At 50.6% G+C, this 10,391-nt stretch overlaps 1 protein-coding gene across 2 annotated transcripts in view; it reads right to left on the bottom strand.

Moving 5' to 3' along the window:
• The window catches only part of DRD2 (dopamine receptor D2), a 60,232-nt gene extending 52,889 nt beyond the window's left edge, over positions 1-7,343 (bottom strand). For both annotated transcript variants that reach the window (XM_010983293.3, XM_031443702.2), the window contains exon 1: positions 7,264-7,343. The gene's annotated coding sequence lies outside the window, so the exon portion shown is untranslated. The remainder of the gene's footprint in view (positions 1-7,263) is intronic.
• Positions 7,344-10,391: the final 3,048 nt, after the last annotated feature.

Consider the following 10,391-nt stretch of genomic DNA (forward strand, 5'->3'; position numbering starts at 1 on the left):
TCCCTTCAGCTCACCAGAGAAGACTGACCAAAAAGCAGACTTTGTGCCATGAGTCATCCAGAGCCACTCCAGGTCTTCAGCTCTACACATTGTTTAAGGAAAGACGTGGATGGAAACATGGATCCATTTTAGGGGGCCCAACCTCTTTCATGTGGGGCCCTGGATGCTAGTTTCTGCTTGTCAATACATTTCTCTTGTTGATGCTACCATTAATGAATGAAAGAGCAGAAGGAGTTCACAGTCCAAGAAGGGAGTGACGGCATGACCTGAGGAAGATGACCAGGGAACAGAACACCAGCGTGCCCTCAGAAACCTCCTACCATCGCTAAACAGTAAACCTTTTTGACTGGCCAGAAGTCAATTCAATTGTCACATGTCAATTAGGAGGGTCTTTCCCAAGGAAGGATTCATAAGAAAAGGAAAAAAGCCAGAAAGAGGGAGTCGCTTTCAGCACTGGAGGGTCTTAAGGCTGAAGCCACTGTGTTCCATCCTCCTTTCTCAGGCAGGACCGTACTTCATCCAAAAAATGGGTAGCATTTGCTCCTGCCGACAATGACTCCAAAAGATGGAGAGCGTGGCCAGCTTTGGGGAATCTTCTCAGCGTGAGGTTCTTTAGCCCTCTCAACCTGGGGGAGAAAAAGAAAAGCCTCCTTGTCCTTGGGCACCAGTATGTCCCCCTTTTCATTTTTCATAGAAAGTGGTCTGTGCCAGAGTACACCACACCACGTGACAATGACAGTCAAGGAGGCTCCAATCATGAGGAGGCAGATGAAGAACCTAGGAGGCCAGGAGGAAAACTGAGGCTGTCCAGAACCATCACCATGAAGACCAACGCCTCTTCCTGGCTTGTGCGTGGTAAGATAGGAGTTCAGCAGAACCTAATTCAACGAAATGACAAGCAACGTGAACTCCTCTTGCTCAGGATGACTAAGAGCTTCTGACACGTGAGCAAGTGCCAAAGAATTGTGGTGTAGAGAAATGGAGAGTGGAAGAAAGAAATGTAAGCATGAATTTTGTGAAAGTTTTAGAAACAGGCTTAATTTCAGAGATGTAAAATTGGGTGCTGAATTCGTGCAAAAGGAAAACAGCTGAAAATGTTCCCCCTCAAATTTCTTAATGATAACAATAACAGTCATTGTAGTTACCATCTATGGGGTGCTTCCTTCTTACAGGGACTCTCAAATGTCTTACATCTAAATGCCTTGATTAATCACTACAACCCAGTGAAGTCAGTATTATTATCCCCACTGATAGATGAGAAACCCAAGATGACAGAGGTTAACCAACTCACTTAAGGTAACATAGCTAGTAAGTATTATAGTCAGGGTTCAAATGCTGGAGTCTAACCCCAGAACCTACAGCCTTAGCTACCATCCTGTATTGTTTTTAAGGGGTTTAAATGAGGGACCAAATGCTGGTAAATATCAATTATAGAATTCATGGTGAGATTCAATGACACAGGCTTGAAGTCTTTTAGCTCATGATAAGGTGAACATCATTATCTTATCATTTCCGTGGAGCCTTCGGTGCTGTTGAATCTTAAGAATTCCAATCTAGTAGGTAGCATATAAACAGTTCCTAAATTTTGTCCCTGAAGAAACTGATGCTCAGGTCAAGTACCCTGCTTACAGCCACCCTGGCCTCTACTGCCTCTGTCCACCAGAAAAGCACTGTCCTCAAAGGTAGCTCTTGTGACTTGCTCCCGTGTCTGTGCAGGGTCCCAGGCCATCCACCCCTCCACTCTCTGCAAAATCAAGAAGCTTAGTCTTGGAGATGTGACAAGTTTTCATCCCGTGGGACTAAGAAAGCAACATCAGAGGCCCAAAGGTTGGGAGAAGTCTTGGGTTTCACCCTTTGAACAGTTCAGTTCACCTCAAGAAGGTGTGAGACAGGAGGTGATGTAATCACAGTTTCAGAGTTTTTCAGGAAAGCCACCTGTTATCAGCCCACACCACTTCTCCTGCCCCTCCCCTCAAGCTAGAAGGCTTGGTTGACCTTACCTCCTTCTGCTCCTGCCTCGTCCTTCCCTCTGCACCCATGGCTTACTGAAGTTCATGCACAGTGCATTTCATCCAAAGACTCCCAGATCGAGGTTCAAAACTACTTCTTAACTGGTCCTCATCTTTAAGAATCCCAAGAAGCCATTTCATCCTTTCCCTTCCCTCTGCTATCTCCTCCTTTCCTGGTATCATATGCAAAGCTCCCTAGCACTTCAGTTTACCAAAGAAAGTGCTTTTTTATCCCTTATTGCCGTCCCTTTTTTATTCGTATGACACTTACATAGGTCAGAGAGAAGTATGGTTTTAGCGTCAGATAGTTTGGCTCTGAATTGTCACCCTGCGTATTAGCCTTGTGACCCTGTGCAAGCCACTTACCTCTCTAAGCCCACACTTCTTCCTCTGTAAATGGGGATGATAATAGTGCCTGTTTCATAGCGTTTGTTGCAGGATCAGGAGTTGAAATAAAAAACGCACGTCAAGTGCTCAACACAGTACCCTGCACATAGCAAATGAACAATAAATGTTGGCTGTTATGATGATTAGACCAGTGATGGAGGGACTGGTGAGCAGGACCACTTGTCAAAAGCAGCCCTTCTAAGGAAGCCTATGAGTAAGCCACTTTCCCAGACCAAGGGTTCCCGGCGAATTGCTAGTGATGTTGCTGCCTGGGGTAACAGAAAGGAGAGGAGGCAATTATACAGAGTGCAACAAAAATAATTTCATTTCTAATGCCTTTCTCCTGCTGGGCCACTTAGAATCCAAACAATAACAACAAGGCAGGTGTAGAAATGAGAAGGGCAGGCACGTTCTGAAGGAGTTCAGTGGCAAAGGGACGAGCCCCAGGACTCACTTTGGTGCCCAGACTTCTGCAGGGGAGTGTCCTTGAGGCTGTATCTGCCAGTCTGTGCTGAGCCCCAGTGCCCTGGAAGGCAGGTCAGCCCAGGTTGGCTGCTGACTTATTGACATGGCCCCTGGGGGCTGAGTCTGCCTGACTTAACTCACCATCCTCTGCTGGGAACAGGCTGACATCACTCAGAGGGCTCCAGGGAAAGCCAGCGGTCCTCCCTCTTTTCCCTCCCCATCACTGCAGACAGCAAAGAATTCCCCTGTCTTTTCCTGGAAAAAGTAAAAATCCCTGCAGGTGCCTTCAGATTACAACAGATTGCCCACCTGCACTAAGCTGATGCCTTATGCATGCACATTTAACAGCAACCTCTTCCAAGGGCCCCCAGGAGTTTACTCTCTCTGGCTCCCACACCCATTACACTGCCCCACACTCTCTTAGATGCTCCCTTGCCCTCCCGCTCTCTGAGTTTGGGACACTGCAGCAACATAGCCTCTCAGCCAGGGGAGAGGGGAGTCCCCAGGCCCCAGTCTGTCATCTCTGGCTCCTATGTATTCACTGAAGCCAGCAGAGACCTCTGCTCCAGAGAAACATTCCCATGTCTCTTGGGGAGAGAGGAGGCTGCACCCTCCCAGGGACATCCCAGCTGCCAAGCGTGTGGATTTACCCCACTTATCAGACTGAGGTGAAAGGATGAAAAACAGGGAAAATGTATAGACCAGAAAAGCAAGTTTCTCTCCTTTCTCTGGACCCAAAACAAGAGCAAATCAAGTGGCTGAATCTTGTAGTTTTACTCCTCCACCCACATGTACTGACACTATAATCAAGCTATTTTCCAAGCCTATGCATTTGGATAATATGATTCTACTGTTTAAAAAAAAATAAGAAAGAAATCTTCAGTTACATTGGTGATGGGGACTGGTTAGAAGTAGGGATGCATTAATGTTGGATCCCAACACTATTGGAGTAATTAAAATGGCTGGAGATAATATCAGTCTACCACTCAGAACTGGTAAATAAGAAACTCACACACCGTTGCTCCATTTAGTATCCTAGGGAGCTGGAGAGCTTAATCCCAAAGCTAATCCTGGAGTCCTCCCAGGGCCATAAGAGGCCCTATTAGGGGTGAGAGGTGGGAGCCACAATCCTGGGGTTCAGCTAAGTGAGAGGCCACATACAGGGGAGGAGGCCTGCTGGGAAGCTGAAGCAAGCTTCCTGCTGCCTGTGGTTTCCAAGCATTTCCTAGATGCAGGATGCTCTTCTGCTAAGCAGAGCTCCTGGTAGGATAGAGAAGCTTTGGTTGCCAGGCTCAATCCTGGTGCCCTGGAACTAGAACGCTTACGCCACTCCTTTCCTGGAGTTCCTTAATAGTAGGAGAGAGACCAACATATTTCTGGACTAAAGAAAAAATATCCTGTGTTTGGAGCCAGGGGCATCCAGAACGATCTCTGAAGGAAGTCCAAATAATCTAAGGATTTAAGATAGTCTAAGGATTAAAGTCCTGGTAACTATGTCTGAGGGGAAATGGCCTTGACTGGGCAGTCATCCTAAATTATTTTCAAGACCTCAAATCTTAGGTTGCTGTGACATGTACACACATGATTCTGGGAGATACTGGAGATATGGCTTGAGGTCCTGGCATTATAAAACCACCACTTTGATTCTCCTCTTCCTTCCTAGGTGCTGAAACACCTTCACGGCTGGAGATTCATGCGTATTAAACCACAAGGGAAGGAGAAATGGAAAGTGGCAGGTCAGAAAATATGAGTCACTGAAAGGGGGGGATTGGCTCAGTCTCATCATCTTCCACCTCATTCCAAAATATGACTTTCATTTGCAAGGAGGGTGGAGACAGCTCTTTCCCCATACTCTTCCCCTTATACATGTTTACCCACAGAAGAGTGACCTGAGACCAGTCTAGCTTCAGCGGGTCAATCTAAGGTACATATGAAGCCGTATTTTTTTTTTTTTTTTTTGAGATCTTGGGATCCCTTTGTTTCCTCTGGCAGGAGGAAGAACAGAGGGCTTCTCTCAAGTTCAGATTTTCCTACATCATTGCACGTTCTAGACAGAAATAATCAAACCTTGCAGATGAAGGTAGAAAACTAATTGTCCTACGAGCATCATTACTGGCCTTATTCACCCCTGCAAGCTTCCTAGCTTTTACAGAGCACGAGAATCAAATCAATACAGTCAATATGTCACTGCCAGCAGGGCACGTGTGGCTACCAGCCTTGGGGAACATGGCGTGCTACTAAGCTGAACTAATCACTCCTTGGCATTTCAGGAGCAGTTGGGTTAGCAGATCACAGCACATGCATACTGAAAGACAATAATTCCCCTAGAAGGGGAGGGTAGGAAGGACACACCAGGTTGGCCCCCCAAAGGAGCCTTAGTGTTTGTACATGGCGACATAAAACCATATTGATAATCCTTAGAGAGGCCAAAAATCTGTTTAAGAAAGAAGGAAAGCCCAGGCAGATCTTGTGGGAGTGGAGATAGGGCTGCATCCTCTATTTCAGCAAAGGGATTGAATCAGGGGGATGGTCCCCCCATCAAAAGTCCCACATCTGAAAAATTTAACATGCATAAGGAAAGGGGGTCAATTAAAGACCTTAATCATTCTCCCTCTAGTCAAAGAAGTACAAACATTTATGAGAGATTATTTCTTAAACTAGTGTACAGATGAATCACCCAGAAAATGTTGTTAAAATATACATTTCTGGGCCTCAGCTTGAGATTCTCGTTCAGCGGTTCTTCAGACAAGAACCAAAAATACGCATTTTAACCAGACTCCCAGGTGATTCGCATACAGAGAGTTCATTAAAATAAAAATCAGCCCTTAGAGAATCCTGTCCCTGAGCACTACAACAAATCAGAACCTCTCATTTTCCAGGCACCTGTCCCCCTCAGGCTGTATAGAGGAGACAGAAGGAACTCAGAATGTTCTTCAAGAGACTAAGGCTGGAGCCACCATGGCCCTCATTTGGCTCTCCATCTAACCCTCTCAAATGTCTTCCCTGTCAGATGTCTGATTTCAGAGATGGCATCAACACCCCACCCTCACAGTCAAGTATGCCAGGAATCTTGAACACTAAGCAGGGAAGTCAAAGGCAGGGGGCTGGGACACAGCACATCAGCTCACTAATCCTCTTGCAATTGGTCACATTCATGACGGGCCTCTCTCTGCCCATCCTCAGCAACAGGGAGAAAAGTGAGAAGAATGATTTATTTTTCAAGTGGTCCTAATGCTACAAGATGAATCAGGGATAAGCAGAATATTTGCATCCAAAGGGGGAAGAATCACTGATCACATAGTTCCCTGAGAGGGTCAAGAATTAGCCTGAAAGGCTTGTAGCCTGGTCGAAATCCAGAAATGGTTGGATCTGCAAAAGGAACTACAGAGGGATCCACAAAGTGTCTTGCATCTCACCAACCTCAGGAACCCCCAGGACAAAAAGTAGCAGGGGGCTAGGTAGGGCACCAGTGACTCTCTTGGATAGCTTCCCTGTGGCTGACAAAAAAGGCCTGTCCCTACGGAGCTGCAGTGCTGTGACTTGTGTCCATGGTGAAGCCTGTTGTGTAGACGCACACGCACCCTCTAACCGCTGCTCTTCAAGAGGCAAGCGGGGATGGACACGCGCGCGATGTCTGGTGCTGATAGCTACCTCTTGTCTCTGCACGCCGCCCTACCGGGGCTCTTGGTCCATTCCAGAGTCAGAGAGTCACCCTCCGCCTCTGCCCCCATCATCACCGCCATTCCTAGGTCGAGGTGGGTCTGAAATCCTAGCCCCTCTCCTCAACTAAATCTCCAACGGAGAGATGGCGAAGGAGAACGTAAATTCAGGACCAAGGACAGCGGCACACTAGGTAGTGGGAGAGTAGAGCCAAAAACTGTCTCTCCCCATCCTTGGCTTCCGTTCTTAGGAACTGAAAAGTCTCCGGTCGCACAAATGCAGAGTTGCTAAGAACAACACTCCTCCCCCCGGGGTGTCCGAAAACTCTGGCCGGGTCCCGGGCTCTGATGGCGGGCTCAAAGTGCCCTCCCAAGATGGTCCGGGAGCCGGCCGCCCTGCGAAGCCGCGGCTCGGCGAGGCTCGCTCTCGGAGGCTCCTCGGGAAGGCTGCCCCGGCACTGCCCGCCTGTACCCGGAGCGAGAATGCGCGCCCGGGAGGCACGAAGGATGCCGAGAGGGTGGGAGAGGAAAGGACAGCCTCTGTCTTCCCTTCGCTCCCGGGGAAAAGGCCCGACGGAGAGTCAGTGGAAAGCCCGACCGCAGGCGGGGCGGTCCCCGGGCAGACGGCGCCAGAGTGGCCAAACTTCTGGTCCCGGCCGCGCCGCCCTCCGAGCTCCCTCGTCCTCTCCCAGCGACCCTGTTTGGGCCCCGGCCGCCTGTCGCTCCGTCATGCCTGCGCTTACCTTCAAGCCATAGGGCGCCCAGGGGCAGAGACGGCGCCGGCTGCTCGAGGCTTCCTTCTCCCGCCGCATCCACGCGCGGCCGCCCCTCTGGCAGCCGTCCGGGGCAGCCGCTCTCGTCGGCGGGTCCCTGCCTCCCGGCCCCGCCGCGCCGTTCAGAGCCCCGGCCGGCAGCAGCTCGGCCGGCTCCGGCCCGCGGGGAGCAGTGGACGGGCCGCGGCGGGGCGGGACCGGGCGGGGTCAAGCGCGGGGCGGGCGTGCGGCGCAGGAACCCGGCGCGGAGGCGGCGCGGCGCGCGCGGCAGGCGGCCTGCTCGGGCACTGAGGCTGGACAGCTCCGCGGCGCCCGAGCGCGGGGAGAGCGGGGAGCGCGGGAGGGAGGGGGCGGGGCCACGGGGCCCTCGGGCCCCGCCCCTGGTACAGGCCCCGCCCCCTACGCGCCGGAGTCGGGCCCGAGAGCCCAGGCCTGCGGGAAGTGGCAAGGTGATGGGGGATGCGGCCATCCCTGGCTTTGAGGCAGGTCGGAGCCTAGGGAGGAACTGAGCGATCCCTCCACACGGCCAAAGTAACACCAAGTATATGCAGGGCTGCGGTGAAAAGTGTCCTCATTCCGTGCTTGTCTGTTTCCTCTTTTGAGGAGTCAGAGGACAAGTGTTGGGGCTGGGTAAGGAGGGGTCCAGAATCTGTTTTCAAACCTCTGGTCAGAACTGTGCTAAATTCTGTTGCTTAATTCCTCTATCGGAAAGCCTGCTTGGAGTTGACCTGGGACGGAAATTCAAAAGGAGGCGCCTGGAATTCCAGCTCACCTTTGACTCCAAATGGAGTTGGGGAGGAGGGGGAGTGGGAGGAAGGAACTAACGTGGTGGTGAAGGCAGCCCTGGTGCTGGTCCTCTGCCCCTGGGCTTTGGACTGCAGAGAAACCGCCTTCCTCACCCCTCTCCCCCTTCCCCTGTACTTCGCGAGTCCTCTATACTGGGATCTTCTTCAGCAGCAAATAGTACAGGACTATGCCATCAGGAGTTGGTTCCCTCCATCCATGCAGAACTGCGACTAAGGAGGGTGGATTGTAAATTATATGCTGATTTTTGGGGGTTGGTGCCCCAAACTCCCACGTTGTTCAAGGATTAACTGTAATTACTGACTGTCCTTCTTTTGCCAGGCTCTATGTCAGATTCAGGGGCCACAAAAAGGAATGAAACCAGGGTCCTGCCAATCCAGACTGGAGACCTCCAGGAAATATCTACTATGGACCTGTGGCTTAGACAAGTGTCGTGGAACACACTCAAAGGGAAACCTCACAGGGACTAGGTGCTGGAGAAGCAATACCAGTTCCCCTGAGTGGGGTGGCGGGTGGGGAGGCAGCATTCCAGGCAGGAGGAACAGCACAGACAAAGGGCTAACTGCATATATCAAGGAGTCTGTCCATCGTGGTTGCAGTCAAGTAGCTCCAGGGCTCTGCGTCTCTAGACCACAAATGTTAAATTTGACTCAGCATTTCCTCCTATGACACACACAATTATTGAAAATTAGAGTTGGAAAAAAAATGTAGCATTCATCTACCCTCCTTTACTTTCATCGCTCTACAAGGGGACACTGAGGCCCATAGAGATGGATGCCTTCTGCATTGCCACAGAGATCCTGCACTGGACTGGTCCCCCATCTCCTGAAGCACAGGCAGACACATCTCCCATCTCTGGGGGCAACTGGGGAAGAGGCAGAGGATGCACGTGGGGGTGGTGTGCCTCTTCCCCTGCTCCTTGCCTTGGGCACTATATGTGGGTCTGGACTGTCTTCATCTCCCTGCAAGCTTGATAGGGAGATATTACAACAATCAGGAATCCTAACATTTTGCCATATTAGCTTTGAAATTAATAAAACATTGCAGACATAGTTGAAATCTCAGTGTTCCCCCTCATATACCCTTAGGTCATTCTTTCCAAGGTTTAAAATCCCCTTAAGGAAATACTTGGTGCCTCCCAGCCCAGTACCTCCATGTCGTTGGTGGAGGGAAAGAGCCACCCAGTGGATGGGCCACCCCTCTCCTGACTGGTCAGAGGACCTAGACTGATGTCCTGCTTCCGTCAACCACCAGTTGTGTGACCTTGCCTAAATAGTTTAATCCCGCTAAGCCTTAGATCACCCATCTTTAAACTGGGGCTAAAAATACCTTTTCTCTCTGGATGGCATTGAGGATAACAGATTAGATAAACTATAATATGAGCGACCCCTGGATGCTCCGAGGTGGGGAGGGTAGCCATGCTCATCCAGGAAGCAGAAGATAACCTCCACAGGGTGCACCAACCCAAGGACACAGAAGCTCTGGGTTGCATTTTCTGCTCCGATCTTGCATGGCTGAGTGGATTTCATGCTGGCTGTGAGTGAGACGGATGGATCTTTTAGTTTTCAATTAGCAAACGCCTCGCTCTTTAAACAAACGGCACAGCAAACAGATGCCCTGCATGATTGATGACAGGGAACATCTGTGGCCAAGCAGGCGCCTGCACCGGAGGCTCCCCCTCCATGGGCTGGCAGGGCCCTCAGGAGGTCATTCAGTGCATCCTCTCCCCTACAGGCAGAACTGTACCCAGTCCAAGTAGGCCAGTCAGGGGCAGTGTAGCCCTTTTCCTTCTAGCTTTCCTGGAAAGGGGGATACAAGAGCCTCCTTGAGTTTCTCTTCTGTATGTTCCAGAGCCTCAGAGGCAGGAAGTTTTTCCTGATGTGCTACCAAAATCTTTATTTCTACCCTTTTTATTGTTGAAATGGTTAGTAATGGGTATTATGGGCAGAGGATGGGTTGAGGCAGGTACGGGGTTTGTTGGTCCGTGGTAACAAGGAAACAAAGGACAGAGCCAACAGAGAGGAAGGCAGATCTCTTATTCTTTCCTGTGCTCCAAGAACTGCCTCTGAGCTGGCAAAGGAGGCATGGCTGGGGCTTGGAAGGGAGAGCCCCTTGCTGGTCTCTGTCGAAATCTGATGCATCCACAGAGAGAGGCAGGCTCCCTTCTGAACATTGTTGCACAGAAAATAGGGGAAATGCCCTCATGGGATGGGTAGGAAGCAGGGCAGGACCGGGGGAGGAGCACTGTTGGAGTCCCACAGGGCTTGGTTCAGGGCCAAACCCCACGCCCTTGG

This window comes from Camelus dromedarius, chromosome 34 (genome assembly GCF_036321535.1).
Source record: "Camelus dromedarius isolate mCamDro1 chromosome 34, mCamDro1.pat, whole genome shotgun sequence".
Classification (NCBI taxonomy): Eukaryota; Metazoa; Chordata; class Mammalia; order Artiodactyla; family Camelidae; genus Camelus; species Camelus dromedarius.